Source organism: Melanaphis sacchari, unplaced genomic scaffold (genome assembly GCF_002803265.2).
Source record: "Melanaphis sacchari strain LSU unplaced genomic scaffold, SCAv2.0 Contig1_pilon_pilon, whole genome shotgun sequence".
NCBI classification, from domain to species: domain Eukaryota; kingdom Metazoa; phylum Arthropoda; class Insecta; order Hemiptera; family Aphididae; genus Melanaphis; species Melanaphis sacchari.
Genome location: NW_020270976.1, coordinates 2459652 through 2485922, shown reverse-complemented (window position 1 = coordinate 2485922; position 26271 = coordinate 2459652). Strand labels below are relative to the sequence as shown.

At 25.3% G+C, this 26271-nt stretch overlaps 1 long non-coding RNA gene across 1 annotated transcript in view; it reads right to left on the bottom strand.

Moving 5' to 3' along the window:
• Nucleotides 1-26271, bottom strand: part of LOC112593247 — a 73088-nt gene that overhangs the window by 31096 nt on the left and 15721 nt on the right. Inside the window, exon 2 of the long non-coding RNA XR_003114593.1 lies at nucleotides 7263-7350. This is a non-coding gene — a long non-coding RNA (uncharacterized LOC112593247). The remainder of the gene's footprint in view (nucleotides 1-7262; nucleotides 7351-26271) is intronic.

The window sequence follows — 26271 nt, the reverse complement described above, 5'->3', positions numbered from 1 at the left end:
AATGACTATCAGTTTTATTATTATTTAATCAATTAATTAATTGTACACTTCCTGATTTTAAACTTAAAATAAAATTATTCAACAAATTCTCTTTTTATTAAATAGTATCAATATTGTATCAAGTAACATCATTGTAATATTTATAATATCAAATATTATAAAATGTGAAATGCACTTTTTATTAGAATAAAACTCAATCGATAACAGTTAAATATATAGACATTACACATATTATTAAACATGCTATCAATACTTGTTTTTATACATTATTTTAGAATAAAATACATTTAAATATTTTATGTATAACACCTAATTAGCAATTATTAATAATTACTAAAATATATACAAACAAAATTTTACTAGTACATTACTTTCTATTTTTAACTGAATGAATTTTCCATATTTTCAATAAATTAATTAAATAATAAAACTACAACATGAAGAAACTGTGTTCTTTTAAATACATTTTGTATGATATTTTATTATTTTGAATTCTATTTAAACATATACAAACAATTACATTATGTTAAATAATACATCTTACCTCTATTTAATTTATATAAACTTTAGAGAAATATTATTCAGTATCTGGCACTTCTAAATCAGAAAAGTTTTAAGTTATGTTAGAACTAACAACTGCTGAAACTAAGTTAACTTGAGAATTATTAGGATAACTACAACCTAAATAACAAAAAAAAATTATATAAAGGAATATAAAATAAATTTAAAAAAAAAAGTAAAAACTTTGTTTGGAGGTTTCTAACAATAAGTTAAATTTACTTATTTAATATGTCTCATCTGTGTAACAATAGTAATTTAATAATAACTCTAGGTCACTCTGGTGAGAATCTTGAATAAGTAATGATTTTAATTAGGCTAATTACTATATAAATTAATATATACATAATTTTTAAACTGGAATTTTATTTTATTCAATAATAATTTTAACAACGATAATGTAATTGGATAATTTAGATATTCAATTTGATGAAAAAATCATTTTGCTTTTAGTGATTATATTAGGTACTTATATACCTCAATTTGTGAATTATCGATTAATTATTCATATAATACCTGTTATGTGAGTGTTCTTATAGTTATATGAATATGAATAACGCTGAAGAAGTCGATTTAGTTTTAATTTATAGATAACATAATTAAATCTTAAATATTAGGACATTTGCTGAACGATACCCAAAAAGATATCATTCACCTCATAGTCATGTTTTACGATTTTTACAAGGATTAATTCAAGAAGGAAGATTTCTGAGCAAAAAAAAAATCAACCAAGAAAAACATAGAGCAAATATGTTTGATGAAGATACAAAGTTACAGGTAATATCATATACAAGCCAATTCACGTTAGTCACTTAGACACATTGCTCGCTAAATTTTAATTGCATATGGTTTTATCCAACAAATTCTAAAAAAACACAAAATGCGACAATATAAAGTGAATTTTGTTCTAATTGAAATTTATGGAGTGATTCAAAATTTAATTATTATATTATCCAATTATTTAATTTTCAATCACATTATTTTGACTGGTGAATCAAAATTTATAAACAATGGCATTATGAACAATCGATACTGGGATGTTATAAATTCACACTAGTTAAGTGAATATAATTTTCAGACGGCTTGGAGAATTAACGTATAGTCAGTTGGTGGAAACTGGAAAGAAGCTTATAAAACCGTTATTTTATAATGGAACGTTAAATGGCTAATTTTTTTAAATAACAAACTACATACACTATTGGGTGATATTCTATTAGAATACAAGGGAGAACATAATATGTTCATTCAGCAAGATGGTGCACCAGCCCACAATACAATAATTTTTAGACAGCATCTAAATACAATTTTTTCGAACAGCTGGATTGGCACTTGTAGTGTTGTTCCTTGGACAGCACGGTTTCCAGGTTTGACGCCACTGGATTTTTTTTAAGGGACATCTGAAAACAGTGGTTTATGCAAATCCACCTTTCGATCTCTAGGGATTAAAAAACAAAATACAAGTAACAAGTAATAAGTAATATTTTAAAAGAGGAGCAAAAAAAATCAGCAACTCCAACTGTATTTTTAAGGTGACTTGAATCATATTTAAAAAATAACAGGGAAAACTTTGAACGATTCATAAAATAAATTTATTTAATACATTGTACTATGTATTATAATTACTATTTAATACTACCACCACTTCTCCTATTGTTATAATTACTATTATAACTATTTTTTTTTATGATTATTTAATTAATACAATTAACTAAATAATTTATAACAATTATAATTTGGTACTTATTTCTAGTTATAAGTTAAAATTTTGTTAAAAACATACTAACGAATTATACATAAATTTAAATTTGAACTTATTTTAATATGGCCAACTTTGTAAATAAGAAATAACTTTTTGTATAAAAATAGTTTTAAAAAAAATAATCTATCCGAAAGTATAGATAAATATAGATGTTACCATTAAAAAAAAAGGAAGTTGCATTGCGCATGAGTATACCGAAAGGGTAAAAATTTTGAATTTTCTCAAATAATATATTCGGGTACACAGCTAGTCTCTTTCATTTGTCGAAAACCCCATCTCAGTCCAAGTTCATGCAACTAAGTTATTTAGTTGTACTTAGGATTGTAATCACGCTGTTAATAAAAATATTTAATATATATATATATATATTTATAATATTTTAGTTGAATAGGCCTTGTTTTTCGATATTTTAATTTTAATCAATACATACAATTAATATATAGTTTTTTTTGCAAAATTTGTGATACTAATGTGTTTATATAAATTTGTAATTTTTGGTTAAATTAAGTGTAGTGTTTAGTGATCACTTGGTTAATTGATTTGATTTTCAATTCTGCAGAGTGGTTACAAACTAAGGAGCATTAGTTGTCATGCGTAGAGTGATTAATTGAATTATTTGAATTGCTTTTATACTACGAACTTGCACAGCCTATATTTATACAAAAAACAAATACCAATCAAACAAAAGGAACATGTAGGTAAATGGATTAAATTAAAGTCAACGCTTTGAAAAACCCATCGAAAAATTTTCAAATATATATATTATACGTAAAGTAGACTTTTATAAGATTTGAAATTCTATACCTAATTTTTTTGAAACTTTTCACGCAGAATTTCTGTGTAAAAACTTAATGATATAGCTTTCGAAATTCCGATGATTGATAGTAAGTATTGTAAAGTGAAAATTATAGTAAAAACGTTATACATACTGTTAACCAAAATATTAATGATTAGTTAGTCTGTTTAAAACTTAATCGAAGCCTTTAATAAACTTATAAAACTAAAATATACACAGCCCTTTTCACCAAAGCTATAATCGAAAAAAGTATGTAATTATTTTATAAGAAATAAAAATGTACCGTTTACTTTACTTACTTTGTTTATATATTATGATGAGTGCATTAATGGTGTTCATCATTAAAATCAGACGAATAAAATATCATTAATACTATTATTATTATTATTATTAAAAATGTTAAATTCAATTTACAACAATCATTATATTTGTATTTTTTCTTTTATGTATTTTTTCATATTTTCTTTAATGTTATTTAGCCAACTTTTTCTTAAACATATTCGGTGGACATTTTCCTTCAATTTAAAACTCGTCTACTTATTTTCAATCTGCTCGAAAACAAACTTTTAAATTATATTTTTATTGCTAAAACACGATATTGAAAATAAACTTACGAGTAAGTTAATGTTTTCAAATAAAATAATATTATACACGGTAAAGAAGTAATGCATTTATGATTTAATATAGTTTATACAAACCAAAGAAAAATTTATTTATCATTTGTCTCATTTGTCTGCTAAACGGTAATAATTATAATTGGATTTATATTAATAGTGAATGTAATGTTGTTATACATCATATCATATCTTCATTTAAATAACACTAACTGAAAGGTTGTTAAAAAGCGGAATAGAAGTACAAAACGCAGTGTTCGAATAATCAAAAATGATTTAGGGGGAGGGGGAATTATGTTCATACATTCAGTTCAGGGTATAATATAATAGTATCTGCATTAATTAAGTTGTAAATTAATTTACAGCTCGCAATATCTATCGTGACATTTTGAATGAAACTACGGTAATGTGAATTTGGAGCTTACGATCAAACAACGGCGAATTTTCTCTCGACCTCCGGATAGTATGGTTATAGATGAGCAAGAGGAGCTTATCTGTACATTTCATGCATCGCCTGGCTTTTCTCTTGGCCGTTTTCTATTAAATGTGCAAACACACTCACCCAGTCATTATTATGATTATTATGATTATTATTATTACTATTATTATTATTATTATTATTATTATTATTATAATACGATGCCAACACACCCTTACACTGCCGCAGCGTAAATTCGAAAACAACCGCGGTGTGGTTAGGTAGATACCTATTGGCGGATGAGCCGGAGGGTCGTTGAGGAGAAGATTCGAGGTGCCCGAAAATCAAACCGCAACAAAACAATGAGCGACCCGAGGATTGTGTTTCTGCGGGCAAATCGTTCGGAAAATCCGAAAAAGCCGAACGAACCACTTATTTTAAACATACACACATAAATATAATATCATACATGAACATTATGCACCATCATGAGCGTACGTTTAGGTACATATAACTATCATTTCCCATTGTTCGTGTACACACGCAGTTTAACATAATATAATAATCTATAAGCGATATTTTTTTTTCTTGAGAACATCTGGTTAAACTATGGCTACCTCTGACCGTGCTCGATAACTTAAACGAGTCGAAAATCACTTGCACTACACTATCAGCCGACAATATTTGTGCATGCAATATATAATATAATTTGTGTTTGTTTATGTATATTTTATTGTTTTAATTTTCTTAATAATAAACACTCATTTAAAGTATAAACATTTTTTTTTTTTAAATTTCAGTTTCAGCTGTTAAATTGTATTTAAACGTTTATTTTTAATTATCTTATTCCTAAGCAGAATACTCTTTTACTAATAACTAATTATAAAAAAAAAAAAAAAAACAATAAAAAACCATTAAGTAATATATTATTCAGTTTTTCAGTAAACCCAATTTTAATGATATTGTTAGTTTATTTTATTATTATGTAAGTTGATGAGAACTGGTATTATAGCAAATTTTTCGGTTTATCTATTTACCTATTTTAAATATTTATATCTAATCAATTGCTGTATCAATATATTCTATTTGTATATACATAAAAATCTCTTACTAATCTGAAAAAATATTTTCATGTTTAAAATAAAAATAAAATAAATAATAATTGTAAATAAATATAAAATTAATAATAAAATAGATAAATTACCAAGTATTTAAATATATTCATCATTAATGTTTTAAAAATAAGTATCTGATATACTGTAATTATAAATTACCTACTCATGAGGAACCATTATTAAACATACATGACTTATTTATAAATATTGAACATCATGTGCATTTTTAACTATATTATCGAATTTTATCGAAATTTGAATTTAAAATACTTTTAAACTAATATTATAAGCATAATATTCGTTGAGCTTATGTTTTTTTTTTATTTTTTTTTTTAAACAATGTTAATAATAGCTTAAGTAGAGAATCGTATTAAATTTTCAAGTTTTATGACCATATAAACACTTCTTTTTTATCTAGGTCTATATAAATAAACTTAAAAGAGTCAAATGTTTAAAAATGTATATAAATACTTAGTTCAAAAGTAATATACTATCTCAATATTTTTAAAACTAGTTTACCTACTTCATTTTTATTGCTTCAAAAAGTAATGACAGATATAAAATAAAACATATATCACTGTAAAATCAAATCGCTTCAAATTCTAAAAATGTATACTTTTTTTAAATGTAAAAAATTATTTAATTATTTATATTTTTTTTATTAAGTTGTTGAAATTATGGCACGGTATTAGTGTATAATATTATACTTGATATAATTATTAAACATTTGCATGTCAAACGAATAGATTATACGTAGGTCTGATACGTAAAGATATTATTCAAAAAAGATAGTGAGCAATGCTTTTATAATGATTTAGAATTATTGATTTATAACACGTGATGACGTGGTAACTCGAAACAAGCATCGACTTGTGCTGGGCTTGTTATAATAATAACCGTACTGAAACATTCATACACGATAAATGTATATTAATACTCAAGCATCTTGTGGTATATAATGACCAACCACATAATTCATAAATTATTATAAAAGATAACTATTTTACAGCGTATTAGGCATAATTACACTGCAGTAGGTAGGTAAAATGTTATGAACATTATACACATGAAAGGGTGCCTGGAGCTGGTATGCCGTTTGAGCGCAATAACCTTTTTAGTCTAAATAACTTGACGAGAATTTCATTTTTGGGTAGTCAAAAATTCACGTATCTGGCAGTCAATAGCTGCAGTGCACAATCTACTACCCGTATTATAAATTACAATGCATTGCTTTTACTAATATGAAACATACTTGTACTTTCTATGTTTACAAAACGCAGCGAACGCACTAGAGTGGGTAGGTAGGTCATCAAATAAAAAATATTTTTATTCAACTATAAAAAACCCGTATACACATTTAAGGTTTAGAAATTTGGTCAGGAAACATCGATTACCGATCAATATGGTAATATATAGGTATATATATGTAATATATTGGGTATATATTTTGTATTCTGTTATTTATAAAAAGGTATATTTTTTTTTCATGCCCACGTGGAAGTATTTTTTTTTTAATCATTTTGAATACATTCCACTATACTTAGTTACCAGAATTGATAATTTTACTCATTTAATAAAAATAAAAAATAAAATTAGAAAACCTTATATGTTTTTATGAAGATTATAACTTATTATATATAACAATGAGTGCGTACATAAACAAATATTTAATTAAGTGCAAAACATGAAGTAATTTTTCTTTCAAACTTCGTAATATAAAAAGTTTTAAAGATAATAATATTATTCGTCTAAATTTACATTTTTATAAAATATATGTAGCACTTACAATCTATCCATTATAAAATAAATTTATATGATAACTTTAACGTTAATATAACATATATTTTTCTTATATAATTATTATTAACTCGACTAAACAAATACGTTTAAAAATATGTCACTGTAAAGTGTAAGGTATGTACGGTAAAATTGTAAATAAATCGATCATGTTTAATATCTTTAACAAAAAATAAACACATTATTAAAAATTCAAAAGACTTACCTTCAGTAGTATAACGAGTTTATATGATACTAATTATATTCATTTTTTGTAATAAAACTGGAAATATTAACCAATATTGCTCGTGAATCTATAAAATAAAATAAAAATATTTAATTAAATTAATAATATAAAGTAATGTGTAAATTACATATTATATTGGCAAATACTTAAATTTGACAATTATAGATTAATATCCGAAAACTTATATTGCCGTTTAATCTATTATCAATTTTTTACTATACTATAGTGTTATAGTAACTTATAATAACTGTATAGTCACGTTTTTCTTGAACATACGTATCAAAGATGAAATTCTACAATATAAACCATTAAATATTTTATTTAGTAAAGTTCAAAAAACGTATACATGAAAACATGTAAATATCTAATAATACTGTTTCTATATGAAATGCAGTGGTAATAAATTTCAGATCCTACATAAAACAAGATGTAATTGATTTCACAGTAACATATTTTTTTTATTACATTTTGTTTCGAGAACATTTTCAAGAAATATTCTCGTGCTCCATTAATCCAATATTCTCATAAAAATGTATAAGCAATCGAAAATTCCATTTTGATTTTTCTTTAAATTCAAAAAAAAAAAAAAAAAATGAACATTAAGTACTTTCTACAAAAAATTCTGAAGACGATATGAAATATAATACTAAAAAAACATATCATTATAAGTATAAGCCTGGTTACTTGTCTCAGGTTTCTTTTATTTTGTAAAAAAGTCACAATGCACTTTTTTCCACACATAAAAAAAACATTAGTTATACCATTAAAAAACTGAATATTATCCTATCAAGACATATTTATTGATTAAAAGATACATTGATTTTACATATTAAGATCTTTCAGTATTAATAAATTTCAAATTTCCATGTTACTCTCAACTGAAATAATACAAAATAATATTAAGGTAATGAAACAAATCAAAAAATGTCTTAAGAACATTCCATCCTTACCTACAGACGTTATTAAAAATGAAATCACGCAGACGCCCCTTGGATATTAAACAACTACATCAACAAAGGACTTAGTAAACTTTCAAAGAATGATGTTTTACCCATAATTTATAACCGACAATTACATTCAACACCGATGAATCAAAAATGGAAAATAGTGTCAGAGCAGTTGTAGTATTTGTATTACAAGATCACATTTCCATGTTGAGAATTGTTAATTTTTGGTCCACTAACACGGCTGAAACTGTGGAAATTTTTCATGCTTTTATTCTAATAAAAACAAGATTCTCACTCCAGAACAGTTATCCTAAACGATTCAGGAGTATTAAAAACCTATCCGTACCAAATGGGATTGCGAGAAAAATCCAATGTCAACTCTATAATTTAATAAACTCTGACTTTTTTATAATTTTGATATAAATCCCAAGGCATAATCAAATCTTGGTAAACGAAAGAGATGATAAAAACGTATGTCAAGCGGCAAGCAGTAACTTGTTTGTATGTTACCATAATTAATTCTTTTACTTTTCAAGAAGCTAAGTTTATAATTAAAACAATTTCAAAAACATATGGCATATAAAAACACCATTCATTTATAGACTTTACCACATTTCAAGAAAAATAGAAACTTTCGTAAAGAGAATGCGAATCAAACACATTTCGGTAACACACTAGTATCTGATGAAGAAAGAAAATTCCCCTATATGTGTCAATTGTAGCGTATCCCTCACGACCAAACACATAATTTTTAAATTCTTTACATTCAAAACAGAGAGACGAGAAGCTGAAATATCCAACATTCTATCAGAAAGCTTTTTACCTACATAATTTAAAATTTATAGCAAGCTTGATTATTAAATTCAATTTAATTAAACGATTTGAATTTGTATGTGTACAAAATATAATTAAGATAAAGTGTAAACACATATCAATCAATTACCACCAATGTCCATGGTCTCCAAGGCTTTATTTAGTAAAAAAATAAAATTGTAAGTAGATATGTCTATTTTGTTATTGTAACACTATAAATTAGTAATTTAATTAATATTAATCTCAAAGTAATTAATTATACAGTTTACCAGTTTGAAAAAATTAAAAATTAAATATCGAATGAGTAATGTTAATAAAATATTGATAAAATATATTTAGTTATTTTATAATAGTTTATGGTATAATTTTAAAAATGAATGATAGTATTCATAAAACTTTTATGGTAGAGAGACGTAAAAATTGTTTGCGTAAAAAAAAAATCAAAATCAACGAACACTTATACTTTATCATAAAAATATACTTAAACCAGCTGGTATTGGATTTGATAATTAAAATTATCACTCCTTCAGATCAATTTAAATTTAAATTTAGACTTATTATATTAACAAACCTTTACAGCGCTGAAAAATTTGACTACCTATATAATAACTTAATTCTAATTAATTTATCTTCGATACACAATACACATACAGTTTTGGATACAGATTCTGTAATCTGCTTCTCAATTATCTCTCGTTTATTGGATAAATAATCCAGTGAACTTCTTTAAAAAAAAATACGAATATTATTGTTTTTAACGTAAGATTTTAAATTAAAACTGTACTATGCGATTTAACTATAATGTGTAATGACATTACAGAAAAGATGAAATAAAGCCTTTCAAATACTTTATTCGTGATAAAATTCTAGACTTAATAAATTTATAATTTTATAATTTTATAATAAATTATTGTATATCTTCTTTGATCAAAAATATTACATTTAGTTATTTTATATACTTTTATTTAATTATATGCTACTTAAAACGTTTCTATCAAATGACAAATGTTTGTTTTCTATACTTCAAATATTTTTTCTCTTTTATAAAATAGCACACTCTATGGTTAACAAAATAAAAATAAAAAATCTATCAATTATTATACTTATATATTACATTTTTTTTTTTTTTTGAGAATGTACTTTTATGTATGTGTTTGTAACATATTTAACTCGTAATAACTTCTGACTTCTCAATAATTAAATAAAAAAATAAATGTAACTACACTCTAAGACGGCCAGACAGAACCAATATCCAATAATATAGTAAATATACAGACAATATTTTGTACAAAAACATATAAACACAATTTGATTTTAAGAAAAATAAAAATGTTACCTTCGCTATCGATTTCGATTCTTAGAAAAAATATAATCTTAGTTCCACTTTTGATTCAGCTTTTCAAAACAATTACGGTTTCCATTCAGTTCAGTATGACCCAATATTTGCTTGGCTAAAGTAGGCACTAATTTTTAACTAAGTGACTCTAATTTTTAGAATTCTTCAATTTTCATAATTTAGGACCATAAAACGAACCAAATCAACGTTTTATTTATTTCCGTTTTTATCCCAAAAGAATCTTAAATATTTAATTTGTTATATTTTTCAATATTTATACATTGCTTGTGTTATATATTTTTACAATTAATCTTAAAAAAATATATATTTATACTTAAAATTAATCTTACTGTACAATCATAAATTTGTGTTTTAAAAATAATTTAATAAGGATACCAATGTGGATCGAGTTCCAAATATTTTTATAGAGTTCTAGATCCAAACATTTTTTACAGTCTTTGGTTTATTGTATTCTTTAAATTACATAAATGTTTTAATTTTCAAAAAGGAAAAGTTCGTTTGTATTGTATTTGATAATTGTCTAACAATAAACATTATTGACTGCCGTAACCATAATCGTTACAATTAAATTTTTTAATTCATAAAAACGTATCGTCCAATGATAAAACAATGATATTTTATCACGTAAAACGCCAATTTAACATTCAATCCATTGAACATGGTATAATATAATGTAACATTGTAATAAATAATAATGATGCTATAATAATCTATAGTCGGTGTATATAGTATATGTTACTATACTCGTATATGTATGTGTATGGCGACCATACACATAATATAATTTTAAACAAAATTAATTTACAGCCACGGAAATAGTTGCTATCGTATGCTTGTTCTAAGAAGTATATCAATATATTTGTATAGTGAATGATCATAAAGGTTATACAATAGTATATAAATTATGACATAAATAAAAGCTAAACGTTTAATCATTGTTAAAAAAAATACATAACAAGCTTAAATAATTTAAATTTAATTTAATGTATATTCCATTTTATTTTTAGTAACATCAATACAAATTTAAATTTAAATATTAAAACTATAGAAAATTATTGTACTTTTAATATTTAAAAATGTATTATTGTAACTTTTTACTTTTTTTAGTATATATCTTGGTGTATTCTATTAAAATTTTTATAATTTATGTATAATTATTATTAAAAGCATTGTTAACACAAGTAATAAATAATCATATTATAACAATTATAGTTATAATCAAATGTAATATTAATTAAAAAATTACATACTATAGATCATGCCATAGGCGTAACTAGGGGGGGACTTGGGGGGCTTAGTCCCCCCAACATAATTTTTACCCCCCCCCATCCCCCCGTCATAATTCCTAGTCCCACACTCCCGCCAATATTAGTAAAATTTTTAAACTTAAATTTAAAATATCGTTTTATTTTTTTATTTAATATCTTGGAAAAATATTAATTTAAACTATATTATTGTATGTAATGATCCTGTGTAAGACGTATCATGTTGTGTAATTTTTACTACACAAATACTCTCTACTAAGAAGTTGTCAATAAACTAAAAATCGTTAAATTCTTTATATCTAAAATAATACTTAATAATATGTTAATATATAAATATTTAACCTCAATACCACTTGGTTTATTATTTGTTTTATAATTAAATATTAATTTACATTCATATTATATGTATAATCAATGAATGTAAAGTGTTTTTTTTTTGGGTAGGGGGGTATGGGGGGCAGAGCCTCCCACTTAATTTACTTATAATAAAAATTCTAGGGCTGAAGCCCCCCTTAACTTTAAGGTCTAGTTACGCCTATGAGATCACCTAAATTAATTTTAATTGTAATTGGTATAACTGACATTAATATAATAGTATATATATTATGATTTGTAGATGGATTTAGTAAAGGAAATAGACGGTTAAAACATTGAGTAATTTATACTATAATTTCACATTAGTGATTACAGTTCTAACAAAATAAATGTATTATCTTAAATACTGTTAATTACAATCTCGTCATATCTCCATCTTTCAGACCCTTTAAAAAACCTTAAATAGATATTCCCCTGCTATACAAATAGATATTGACCCCAGTAATAGGTAAGTGATGATAAATGTTGACTAATATTAAAACCGTCAATGTGACTCATAAACAGTACACAACTTTTTTTTTCTACATTTAGTCGCACGCAACCTCGACAATGGATTAAGCTTGTAAATGATCTTATCGGGTTTCCTCCTCGTTTTCCCTTCTTATAATCGACTTTATCCTTAATTTACTATTACTGCGTCATCGACGTCCGTTGAACCCGTGTTCCGATAATTATTGTCAACTAGACATTTTTACAATTGTATGATACTGCTCTTTTTTATTTTCGATTATCTTCATCTCCAACAAATGATAGAAACTATATAGTGTATACTTATGTATAGTAAAAATATTTTTACTATTAAATATTTTATGAAAATATTTATAATAGGTACTCGAAAAAATACAATTTAATAATAATTAACGATGATATTTTTATTATTTAAGTTAATTTTAAATTGTGATTTCGATTTTTCCAATAATAACCTATATGCTAATACTAAAACTAAAAAAAAAAGATTATTAAAAAATCATTAAAGTCGTGTATTCTATATATATATATATATATATATACATATACTAATAACTTATTTAATACCATCTTTTGGAATTTTTCTATAAACATACTAATACTTTTTGTTTACACTTCAATTTCTGTAGTTCAAATTCAACCTATTGTTATATAAATATAATATTATTGATAAATTCATAACAATATATTGTGTCTTAAGTTACCAAAGTTAAATAAATATTCCGTAGTTCTATACACGTATGTCAACATTTAAATTGTTTAAAAAATCAAATATAATTTTACGTGGGACAAAATCTTATAAATCAATTTAGTCTGCATATAAAATGCAAGTTCTTGAAAAAAAAATAAAAATGAATAATTTTAAAATACATTTTGTAAATTAAGCTACAATTGTTCAATTTATCGTATGAAAAATAAATATATTTTAAGTTTACAAACATTTTATAAATTATATTTAAAAAAATGTATATATGATGTACACCTACTATATAATTAAGATATAGTATTGTAATTTACCTGCAATATTTTTTATTCGTTATTATAACAGATCTTAAAAGTATATATAATTCATTAATCATTATAGTTTTCTGACGTAATATTTAATTATTATACTTTTAAACTTAATAATTTTAGCCACAAAGATGAATGGTTCTTATTTGTTATATCAAAAAATTAAATTGACAACAATGGTATACAATTATTGCAATCAGTTATCACTAGTATGCGATCGTTTTAATACAAACCTTGTCACAAGCATTTCAAATAAGATTTGATAAAAAAAAAAAAAAAAATACACATATATAACAATAAAGTCTCAATATGAAAAAAAAAGTATAATATGAAATAGTTTTATTGACATCGGCTTAAAGAAAACATCGTACCCACTAAGGAGTAATGCTTGCGAAACACGTTCTAGTACATATTGTGTGCAACTACTATAGACTACACGAACGAATCGCCAGAATACAATAGTTGGTACGAAACGAAAAAGAGATACAATTGTAAAAAGCGCTGTACGCATGAAAGTAACCATAAGAGCGTTCTAAATCAACCGATCTATCTACGGTAGTATACTATGAACGTTTAATACTAGCTATTTTTATTTTTTACCCTTCTCCGGCTATTAAGTTCTATATTTTTGTGTGTATTTTTTTTTTTTTTATTTATTATTATGAATAAGACTTTTGAGTAATCCATTACACTAATTGTTTTTCTTTGTGTACGTCTTATGAACACGTAATTGTCAAGAATCGAACGAGATATTTCCTTACTTACTAATATAAAATAGTGACGGTAGATGTCGATCTGCACGAGTAATTTATTTGATTTTATAGTTACGTATCTTGGAAAATTATTTCCCAATAATATGTATATGATGCATATGACCGATGGCGATGACCAACATCGTCAGTTCAATATATGATGTGTGTTTTATTTTATGTAACTTGACTGAACAAAAATTTCTAGATTTCTACTCGTCCTCTGTCCCTTGAAAAATCGATTTGAAATTTCAAAAAAATATAAAAAATACTCAAAAGATTTAGTTTTTCTGAAAACTTTTACATTGGTTTAGATTAAATTTCAGTCTATTAATTATAGCTAGAAATGCAGTATTAATATTGACGTATTTGTGATTTGAAAAAAAAAACATGTAATACATTAGAAAGCAGATTTAAAATATCATTACATATAATATCCTTTATTTATATTATACACAATACTTTCCTTTAAACAAAAAAAATCACTATAGAAGACATGACAGGACTTTAAACAAATAAAGTGCTGTATTATGTAGTATTATTAAGTAAAGTATGTACATGTTTTACTTTATATTAAATTAAACAAATTTATCATTATATCATTATAATACACATAAGTATAAGTATTAAAAAAACAGATGTATCAACAAATATTCCGAACAACACCGTAAGAATGGACTTAAAAACAATAATTACACAAAACATAATATCCATTATACGATGCCGCACGTATTTGAACAAAATGAACGTCACGTCATTTATATTTTATAATTTTTTCCTTCAAGTCTTGGGCAGCAATTCTGTAAACGACATCGCTGTGTGCTTATACTTACACATAAGTAAGTCCATTTATTCCACCGTGAATAATACATAGGTACACGTCTACCGACCGATATGATAATATTATGGTCTCTTGACAAAAAAAAAAGAAAAAAATTACTTTTATGGTGAAGTCATTTGTACTACGAGATAATATACCAACCATATTGCTCTACGATAAAAATGTTAATTTACTACACGCATTATATTTGAGACGCTCAGACACACTCACGCAAATCGCAGTGCCAGGCACAACGCATAGGTTGGGAATCTTATTTCAGTAACAAGAAAAAAAACTACTATAATTTTGACAAAATATACGAACATCATATATTAAATATTTCCAATTGAAATCAGTAATTGTTTAACTACTATCGCCCATCGGCAATCCTGTATTTATAAAAAATTATAAATTTTGAATAAGAAATGTTTTTTTTTTCCTATATATTAAATACAAACAACTTTATATAACGATAAAATGAAACCTTCAAAGCTAAAAAAGATTTTTCATCATTAATTATTATCAGAAAACACTGCTTATTATTAATATCGTCGAGATAGGATTCTGTTACAACTTATCGTTTATGTTATATCATGTTATGTTATAGATTTTTACATTTCAGTTAAATAATAATATATAATATTTCGAAACTATCCAGTACTTGCTCTAAGTAAAATAGCGGATAATTTTAAATAAATACTTAATCTACGTATAAATCAACTAAAACGTGCTTTTAAAATATAATAGATAATATCAATATAATTAACACAACGTATTTTTTACGAAAATGATTATATTGTTGTTAATAAATCTTAAAACTAAAAAATGTTAAACATAATAAAAATCATTCATACGTCCAAGTAAAAATAACATTATTCATATGACAATTATAAATACTAAATTATATCAATAACCTTTATCTCATGAAAAAGCAGATAAACAATTCATTGACAGTATTATATTTAAACTCATTTATGAAAACCATCTAAAACAATAACACAATTTTAAACTAATACCTAAAATATGAAAATAAACTTAAGCTCAAAAAAGGTATAAGAAATTCAAAATGCATTAAATTTATACAATAAAAACCTAGTCAATAAATAATTAACCTAAATCCAAACAGTTCAAACAATTAAATGAATATAGATACACAATACAATTTAATTGATTCATGATTATTGAGTTTAAAGAGAAACAAAAAAATAAAATAAGATCGTCAACAGCATTATACGTAAGGTTTATAAAAGTAGTTTTAAAATGATGTCAGATATTGTATATAATAAGCTTTTTCAAATCCTGAACCCATTTCCTAATTTTCTTTAGAATAACCATTTTTTTATACATATATTTCATGTTATCATAGTCAATATTATATTATTTATTTCATTTAAAAAATTATATAACTTAACAAGTTATTTTAGGTTTGATAATAAATAAAACTATTGTATTCAACAGAATAAAATATCGAAATAAATATAAATAATTATAATTATTAAAAATAAAAGTTTATATTTTGTAGTCAGAAAATCAATATATGAACGACATGGAAGACGTAGTGTGTACACTAAATTTTATTTCAACAAGTATGATGTCTTAAAAAAAAAAAAATCAGGAAATTGCATTTCTGCATTTCTCAAGCTATTTATCCAGATGAATCAAATTAAAGGAAATGAAATATACTACAAACCAATGGAAAAACCTAATTTACCGCAATATAAAATAAGATGTTATTTTAAACTATATGAGAAATGTATGCACCTGGTCACACAACATCAATAGAAGGAAAACTCACGAAAACTTTGAGATGTATAGAACCGAACTCTTTGTAATAGGTACATGATATAAATTTAATATTAGGTATAATTCGAACATGATAAATTCTAAGCAATTATAAAACTACTGAAATAATTCAAATATGTATCATAAAAATTCTAAAATCCAAATTAAGATAATTTAAAATATCATTCTAAACGCAGTAAAAAATATAAATTATTATGGTAATATGATAAGATAATTTTGATTTATAAAACAAAATTAAATTCGTGTTTATATTTATTTATTTATAAAGTAATAAGTGATCTATACATTTATTCATAAAACAATTATAATTTTTGAATTTTTATTAATCTTTAGTTCTTAGAAAGAAGTCATTCATAAACGAAACTTCTATCTCTAAAATTTTAAAGCAGAAGCCATAGCCTTATTTTTTTTTTTAAACGAAAAAAAAATTCTCAGGTTTGTTCAATTAAAAACGATAATTTGATGATACAAAGATAAAATTATATAATTCACAGGAATGAAATTTTTTAACAGTGACTAAAATTGTAATAATATGGCGATATAGACATCACACACAAAATAGATGAGACAATATAAATAAATCATTTAGCCGTTTGCACAAGGAGATCGGAAAGGATAGTATAAATAGTATAGTTTGTAAAATGATAATGGCTGTTAATATAATTTTCTAATATCAAAACTACTTCTGAAATCTAAACAATATTAATGCTTATTTATTATAAAATTAAAATTGAAAATTTTCATAATAACATTATATAGTTAAATTATTAATCAATAATTATTATGTATAAAATATATATTTGAAACTTTAACACATTATTCAAGTATAATATAATGTTTAAACTTTACTTATAATATGATTACGACCATAGAATGATCGCCAGGCGTAGTAGTTCCTGCTCTCTATAAGTTTTGGTCTGAAACGGAAACCAAAGTTAAAGGTTAAAAGGATCTATTAGTTTGTTTAATATTACTACAGAGCACTGAGGAAAATGCCATCTTTCACATAAAATCCGCGCACTTGATTTGGTTTAGTTAAACTTCAAAATAACAATATTATCATTTTTCTCACAGTAAACAAGTGACCAAATTCTTATTTTTGGTGAAAATAAAAATATTCGTATGAAAAAAAATATATATAAATTTTCTAGGGAGGTCAGTAAGCCGATTTTAAAAGTCATTCGAAATTAAACTAACACGTACGTATAGTTTTAGTTAAATCGTAATTGAATATAATTCAGCGGATGATGTTAAGTGAGTTACCTCAGCTGTAACGCCAAATGAAAAATTTGAACTAAAACGACGAGTAGGTAACATTACCGTTAAGTAAAGTGACAAATGACTAAACTGTTAATTGCAAATTGATTTTAATTGAAGTTGAAGTTGAGTTAATCTTAAGAATCCTTATGTTTAACCCTGTCTTACGATATATATATTGAATCCCAGTAAGGGTCCTAATTCCTAAATTTATTGAACACAATATGTATAATTATTTGTTTACTCTTAATATAATAACGCCTCTCCCCCGCCACAGCTTTAAATATTCTGAAATATTCATAACTAATCATTCTAAGCATTTTGGAAAGTTCTGTAGTCTATCGGTATAAAATTTAATAATTAAAAAAAAAAGAAGACAAGCATAGGTAAATAAGAAATGCAGAGCATACTTTAGAACAATATTCAAACCGAATTTTTCCGGGGTATTAAACATGTAAATCATTGACCACTGTAAGTTTCCGTCTTGATGTGAACATACGTTTTATTACTGTAGTACAAGCATTCGGAACACGAATAACATACATAGGACAGAGACACACCTATGCCCAGGGACGTAGCCAGGGGAGAGATCCATGAGGTCAAGTCCTCTGCCCCCCCCCCCCCCCCGAAATATTATCGATAATATTTTCTTTTATACTTTTGTATATTGTATATAGAAAAATTACTCTCATACAAACCAAACCACATAATAACCGCTGTCCACGTATATAAGAATTTACACAATATTAATACCTAATTACTTGCCTAATATAAGATAAATTTGCAATAAAATAATTAAGATTGTCCTTTATCGAATGACTAGATACTAAATTTTATCTTTTATTGATACACTCGTATTGCGTAAACGACGTATATGGTACAAATAATAAAAAAAATAGATACAATATTGTCAGTCGATAATTGTCTACTTTTATATGAAGACGTACTTACGGACGAGATAATATAATGAAAAAAACCAAAAAAAATGTATTATTAATGTAACTTGTATCTACATTTTTTTTATTTTTATTTTTTATTTATTATTATTATTACTTTTGTTACTACAATGATTTGATTTTTACTTCAATAATAAGAATTTTTAAAAATACCGGTTCATTTCTTTTTTAACTTGACTCCCTCCGAAACAAAATCCTGGCTACGTCCCTGAGGCTATGTCCCTTCGCGTACACACGCCCCCGCTTTACGTATATTATCATCCTTAAACGATACGAATATTATGATATGGCACGGCGTGCATACTGTACGTACACGTCATAATACTATAAATTATAATAATATAATAATAATAATAATAATATATTATATGATATAACGTGTCGAGTAAAACATGATTAATTGTCGTTATCATTATTATTTTTAGAGTATAATTAAAACGATTTACCCGGTAAAATATACGTATACACGCGTATATTATAGCATGATATACACGTGCGTACAGGTACGGCAGGTACCGGGGACGGTGAAATTAATTCTTCCCCAGACTTTTGGGTTCCTGCGGCGAAACGGTTTGCAGTGCCCCCAGTTGACGTACACGCCGAAGCGGGAGACGGTGGCGACGGCTAGCAGGAGAGAGGATACGCACCTCCTAATAATCACGTGCAACGCGATGGGATTCGTCGTCGTCGTATCAGAGATTACTTCGCGTGCGCACACAGACCCTCGCACGAATCCGTCCTGTCCCCCCCCCCCCCCAAAAAAAAAAAAAAACCGAGTACCTATATGCAGCCCGGGTGACACGAGACGGGGGATCACCTGTACAATATTATTATGCCCGTTGGCTCAATTTGTTTTAATTTCGTCCGTCGGCCCCGGTTTTCCTTCGCCGACTCGCTAATTATTATTGCGCGCCTACGTTTCGCGCTGGCCCGGCAGTCTCGCGAGCGACATTACACCGCGCGATACACTGGCTAAATCGTATAGCACCGGCACGAGGAACCATTACGACTACTATACATAACGACCGTCCCTGTCTATTAGTATATTATTATGCATCTTATAGTATAATATTTCGTAGTTAACAAAACAAATCCCACCCGTCAACGTATGTGTAGCGCGCACAATAACATAATATTATATACCTACTTATGATAGGTATAACATGTAATACACAATAATAATAATGCGTACCTACATAACAATAATAACATGTACGAAACGGGTGTCTATTATGTATGTGGCCTAATGTATAGAAATGCGGATTAACACGTTTGGATTTATTATTGTGTAGAAAGCATTTATTCGTTACCTATACTCCGCAGTGCTAAAAGTATTTCGAATGCGCTTTTTTTTAACCGTAATTCGAACTCCGAACTGCAGACGATATCGTGCCGTGTTGGGCTAACTTTATACTCGACGTGCCTTCCAGATCACAGTCGATGGGCGAATTATTCAAGCGCAAATATACCAAATATCGCGGTCTGTGGCTGTTATTGTGGTTATACGAGAACATTTTGCTATTTACGGTGGAAGACAAAAATATTTTTTGATTTCAAATTTTAGTTATTTTGACAAGTTTAAATTTCAGATTTTTTTTTTTTTTTTAAATTATTAAATTAAAATATAATATAAACATGATAAAATAATTAAAAAAAAATTAACGGTTAATTTTTATTGTACAATCACAGCGGTTTTACACTTTTAAATGTTGTGATAAAAATTTCGTATTACACTAAATGGGTTGTATACATACAATTTAAGTCTCTGAGACTACTCCATAAGTAATACTATAGTGTATTAGTTTGGACGAACTTATCATTGGAATGGTTAAGAGGGCGATGACGGAGGATATTTTGGAGACTCGAAGTCGGCCGTGCAAAAACATCGAGGTCGATGATAAGTCGAATGTATTACAACAAATAAAATGTATAAATTTCATTTTTTTAAATATTCTTTTAGCTCATCCGGTATAAATTGACTGATTTAGTATCGAAAATGGTACTAGATGTATTGTTTTAATGATTGCTATCATTATCGTATAATACATACATTTTTTTCTTTTATTTTACCACGTAAATTAGTAATTTTATTTGATCATGAATACTGTAAACATTTATACTAAAATGTAACGAATTAAATAGGTTATACATAATATGCATAAATTATGTGTTTTAAATGTAAATCATAAAATGTTAAAAGACAGGGGTAGAGTATTATTTGAAATATATTTTTACAGTTGAAAGACCGATTTTTTCAGAACTTTAAAATATATATCATACGTATTTACATATAATTATATGTGCTATGTATAGGACCACGTGCGTTATATATTCATTCTTTTAAACGTTTCAGATATCTACAAATATGCATTATATGTTACGTATAAATCGTGTACGCATTCTGACTTGGACGATTATAATAATACAGAAAGGTACAAATATATGTTCGTCAGCACCAATATAAAAATAAATATTAATATAAACACGAACGTCACACACACAACGCATTTTTTATACGACTATTTTTATCACTCTATGTTATTGTTCTAGTTGAATGTGTACAATTTGCGTATAATTAAAAATAAAGCATTTCGATTTCTTTCAATAAATTACTATAACTCATAAATGCCGCTTATGTTTTGAAAATGTTTTGTTAAAACATTGTTTTATAAAAACCGTTCAACATATTGTATCTAAAATATTATGCAGATGTTATTTTTAAAATGCTTTATAATATATTATAATATTGATCTTTATTTATTTTCACTTATTAATCAATACCCATAAAGACGTGTAATGAGCATACCAAACATATAAACAAAATTTAAATATTTTATGAAGTAAAAAAAATTATATTTTTAAAAGAAAGTTCATTATTTTATTTTTAAGGTACCTACCTACATAAATTAACATACATTAATAATATTGTATTTTTTATACTGAAAAAATGTAATATTATTTAAATGTTTATGTATGGTTTCTGTTAATTATCATTAATTTTAGTGATTGAGTTTCATAAAACTGGTATTGAGTTAACAATACAATACGTATATTTTATAAAACAGTAACCATAGTAGTTTGTAGCCAAGAGAATTGTATATTTATTTTTATAGAATAACACACTTTGTGCTTATCGAACTCAAATGTTGTAATAATGTAATGAATAAAATAAAAAAATAATTTAGTTTTGTTCAAATAACTCATTGTAATTCACGTAGCCATTGAATAATAATTATCAAGACATTTAAACTGCACAATATATAGCTTATTCAAATTTTACTTTAAAAAATGAATTGATTATGTATACAGAATAAAAGTATTATTTTCAATATAATTTATAACTATTCCGGAATATACTGACAGTTTCAAAAAAATAAAAAATGATATTAAGTCCTTAGTGGAGAACTTTCGTATTTGATATTGCTTCCGTCATAAATTATGTTTAAAGTAGGAAGCGCGCTTAAAACGATTGCGGCACTTTTTAATGCACTGCAGCGAAATACTGCAGTTGTTTACACACTCGGTCCAAATTTTCATACATTATTAGCAAATTAAATTAGCATAGTATATAATATATACGTTAATGCGTTTATAGACATATTTACTTAAAAGTTAAATTATACACATTTACATTTATACACAGTAAAACAAAAAAAAAAAAAATGAAGTATTAACATTTTATACATATTTAACCGTATAAAATAGATAAATACGATATTGATACAATAGTTTTTTATATATGTACTGATAATCTCAGTATCGTACTAATGTAGAAAATTCATTGGTACAGAAATAGGGCGTTGTATGTGTTGTAATACTCCTTTTCTCTCGTTGACTGCGTTTCTTAATTAAATGTGTATTAAAAAATGATGAAAATATATAAAATGGTGCATACTAGCTTCGCACAGAAATATTTTTGTAATATAAACAGTATAACCACCAGTTAACATTATCTACATCATCATACACAGAGAACCACTGAACCACACATCATTGATAATATATATATATTATTTCGTACAATACCTATAACTAATTACATGCATACATTCTCTTGTTATGATGCCATATACATATAACAATAATCCGGATATAGCGATATTATTTTGAAATAAAAATGGATTTTTATACTCGCCTATAGCAATTAATAATACATGTACAAGTAGTGTATTTGATATCGTTGGAAGCAATAGTTCTTAATCTTGTCTGTAACAGATAATGTGTCTTGTACGACACGTATATTGTATACGACATGCTTAATTAAAGTACCGTCTATTTCAGAAGTATATTTTTATATTAATCAGGTGCGTACTTTTGTTTCGGTAAACAGCGATATGAATATGTACAGTAGCGTATTTACAAACTTGTTTTTATTTTTATTTTTAAGGGGGCGGGATTAGTGATAGGAGCAGATCCAGAATTTTCCACTTTTCCGTGATGGAGGGAGGCATAGACAGAAAAAAAAAAGAAAAGTCATCAGATGAAAAAAAAAAAACAAAAAGCTTGGCTCTGAAAATTAATTTAGTACAGAGATTCCCAAACTATGGGTCACGATCATGTTTTTAAGGAGTCGTGCTATATTTTAGACACATTTTCATTAAAAACGAAAAAAATTTTATTTGATAATATATACCTTTTTCGCATATCTTAGAGGGGAGGGTAAACCCACAATATCTTCCCACCATACATATGCCAGAAGTGTCAATGTCATTAAAAATATTTCTAATTTTGTTAAAAAAATCTTATTCAAATTATAAACAAAGCACTATAACAGATTATTTTTTAAACAAATCGTAGATATATATGTACTATGCATGTTGTACTTTTATTAAAAATTATAAATACCTTTAATGTTAAAATACGTAATTTTAAATAAAATTATACAGTAAAAAATGTGTTTAATTAATTAATTTCTCAAAAAATCAAAAATCAAGTTTCTTTTTATAATCCGGATATAACGAAGTTCGGTTATAACGATCAGATGCTCTATAGGTCCCTTAAAGATCGTTATAAGCGAATTCGACTGTACATTTTAATGTTGATTAATAATTTTTAAACGAAGTTCGTTTTATTTATAAAAACAATCTACATCAACAACAAGATCTTACAAATCGTTCATATGTTGCAATTACAATAATTTATAGTTTATAATATAACATAATATAATCAACAAAAATATAAAAAAAATAAGATTGTTCAGCGAAGTTTTCGGATAAGGTGAACAGACTTCAAATCTTTCTTAATCTTTAAGAGCAAATACAATAATTTTTATTAATCAGTTGAGTAATTTTTGAGTTTATTAACCATAAGCATGTTATATTGACTTTTATTTATATACCGTGTGGATCGCTATAATATTATATTTATTATTAAATGTAAATTAAATTTCAAAATATAAATATTATTATTATTTAGTATTGACAGTTATAAGTAATATATTTTATTTTGTCCATTAAAATCATTAACATTCAAAATATTCCTTTTGGAATTTTCTGGCTATATGTATGTGAAAATGTATTTCATATAATATGCCTTAGTTATATACATTTTTAGAAAAAAACATTACTGTAGTTAGTTGTGAATCGATTTTGTCCTTAGAAATATATAAAATAAGTAAATAACAAAAGGAAAACTTTTACAACACAGTTAACTTCCATACCTGAATTGCATTTACAATTATTAAAAGAATTATTTTTGTACTGAAGTACAAATAATATAATTAGAAAAATGCCTGTAGTTTAAGTTTTTGATCACCGCATATTTAAAATTAAAATAAAAAAACTTAAACATTAATAAAATTGGATTATACCTTTGAGGTTTAAACAACATTTTATGTGTTGGGCCTGAATTGATTTGCAGTGTGCAAGTGTCTAGTATCATGACTAAGCTCTAAAGGCTTGAAAAATGATTTTAAGTACTTACTTAATTCACAATGGTGGTTGTTTATAAGTTATCATAGGTACAAACAAAACGTTTAAAAAAATTAATCTAATGTATGTTTTCAATAAATGAATAGTTATGACTGAAGCTATCTTTTTAACAACATAACACTCTACTCATAAATAATACTAATACGTATATAATTTATAAATATATTTCAACTTTGAATTCTAAAATATTTATTTAAATATTTAATTTATGTACATATTTTATTTATGAGGGATACGTGTAAATAACAGAGATACACCATTTTAAATATTCAAATTATACTATACAGAACTACACTATACGTTCTAAATATTTTAAGTGCACTTTCATTGATTTTAGACAGTATTGTGTATTTAAAATGTTTACAATAGTAATGAATTGCATTAAAAATTTTTGAAAAATTTATATTTATTACAATTCACTATATTTTTTTATGAGTATTAATTATAATTTGTTAGTATACATTATGAAACATTTAATACAGATGTGATAAATGCAAACCGTTTGATAGTTTCCATTTAGTAGTTATTGTAAATGAATACTATTTTAAAATACCAAAGCAATCGGAGTATTTGTCTAAAAAGTTTTGTCTACTTTTTATAAAACAATAATAAAAAAAAAAAAGTACAATAAATTAGAATGAGAAATTTATGAGGTATTAGTAAAAATTATTCCCAAGTGCCAGTTAATTAAAATCAATTAACTACCAGTAAATGAGATTTGTCAATAACTAATTAAGATTTTAATAAGTCATCAATGTTTGTTTTTAAAAGATATATATCATATTCAATAAATTAAATTTGATTAAATTTCAAAATTGACATTTCGCCAATTAATGGAGTACTTGAATTAACTTATTCATGACCCCGGCAATTTAAATAACGTTTAAAATTTAACACGTCAAGAGTTTTGATATTTAATTAGAATACGAACACGCGATGTGCAACGAGTAATTAGAATTTTATTTTAAATTAAAATATCCATGTAGTATTTTTTTTATAAAATTGTATTTTAAGCAGGACGACTTTAAATTAGATTAAAAATTATGATATGAAGTAAACTTGGATAGATTTAATTTAATGGTTATTTCATCAATGATATTTTTTTTTAGTAATAGTAAATTTTGTCAGCTGTAGTATTTTCAAAATTATTTAAAGTATTAGTAAAATTATTAATACTTATATAAAAAAAAATAATTCAGGTAGGATACAAGATTTTGCTGTGTCATTGAACAAGACC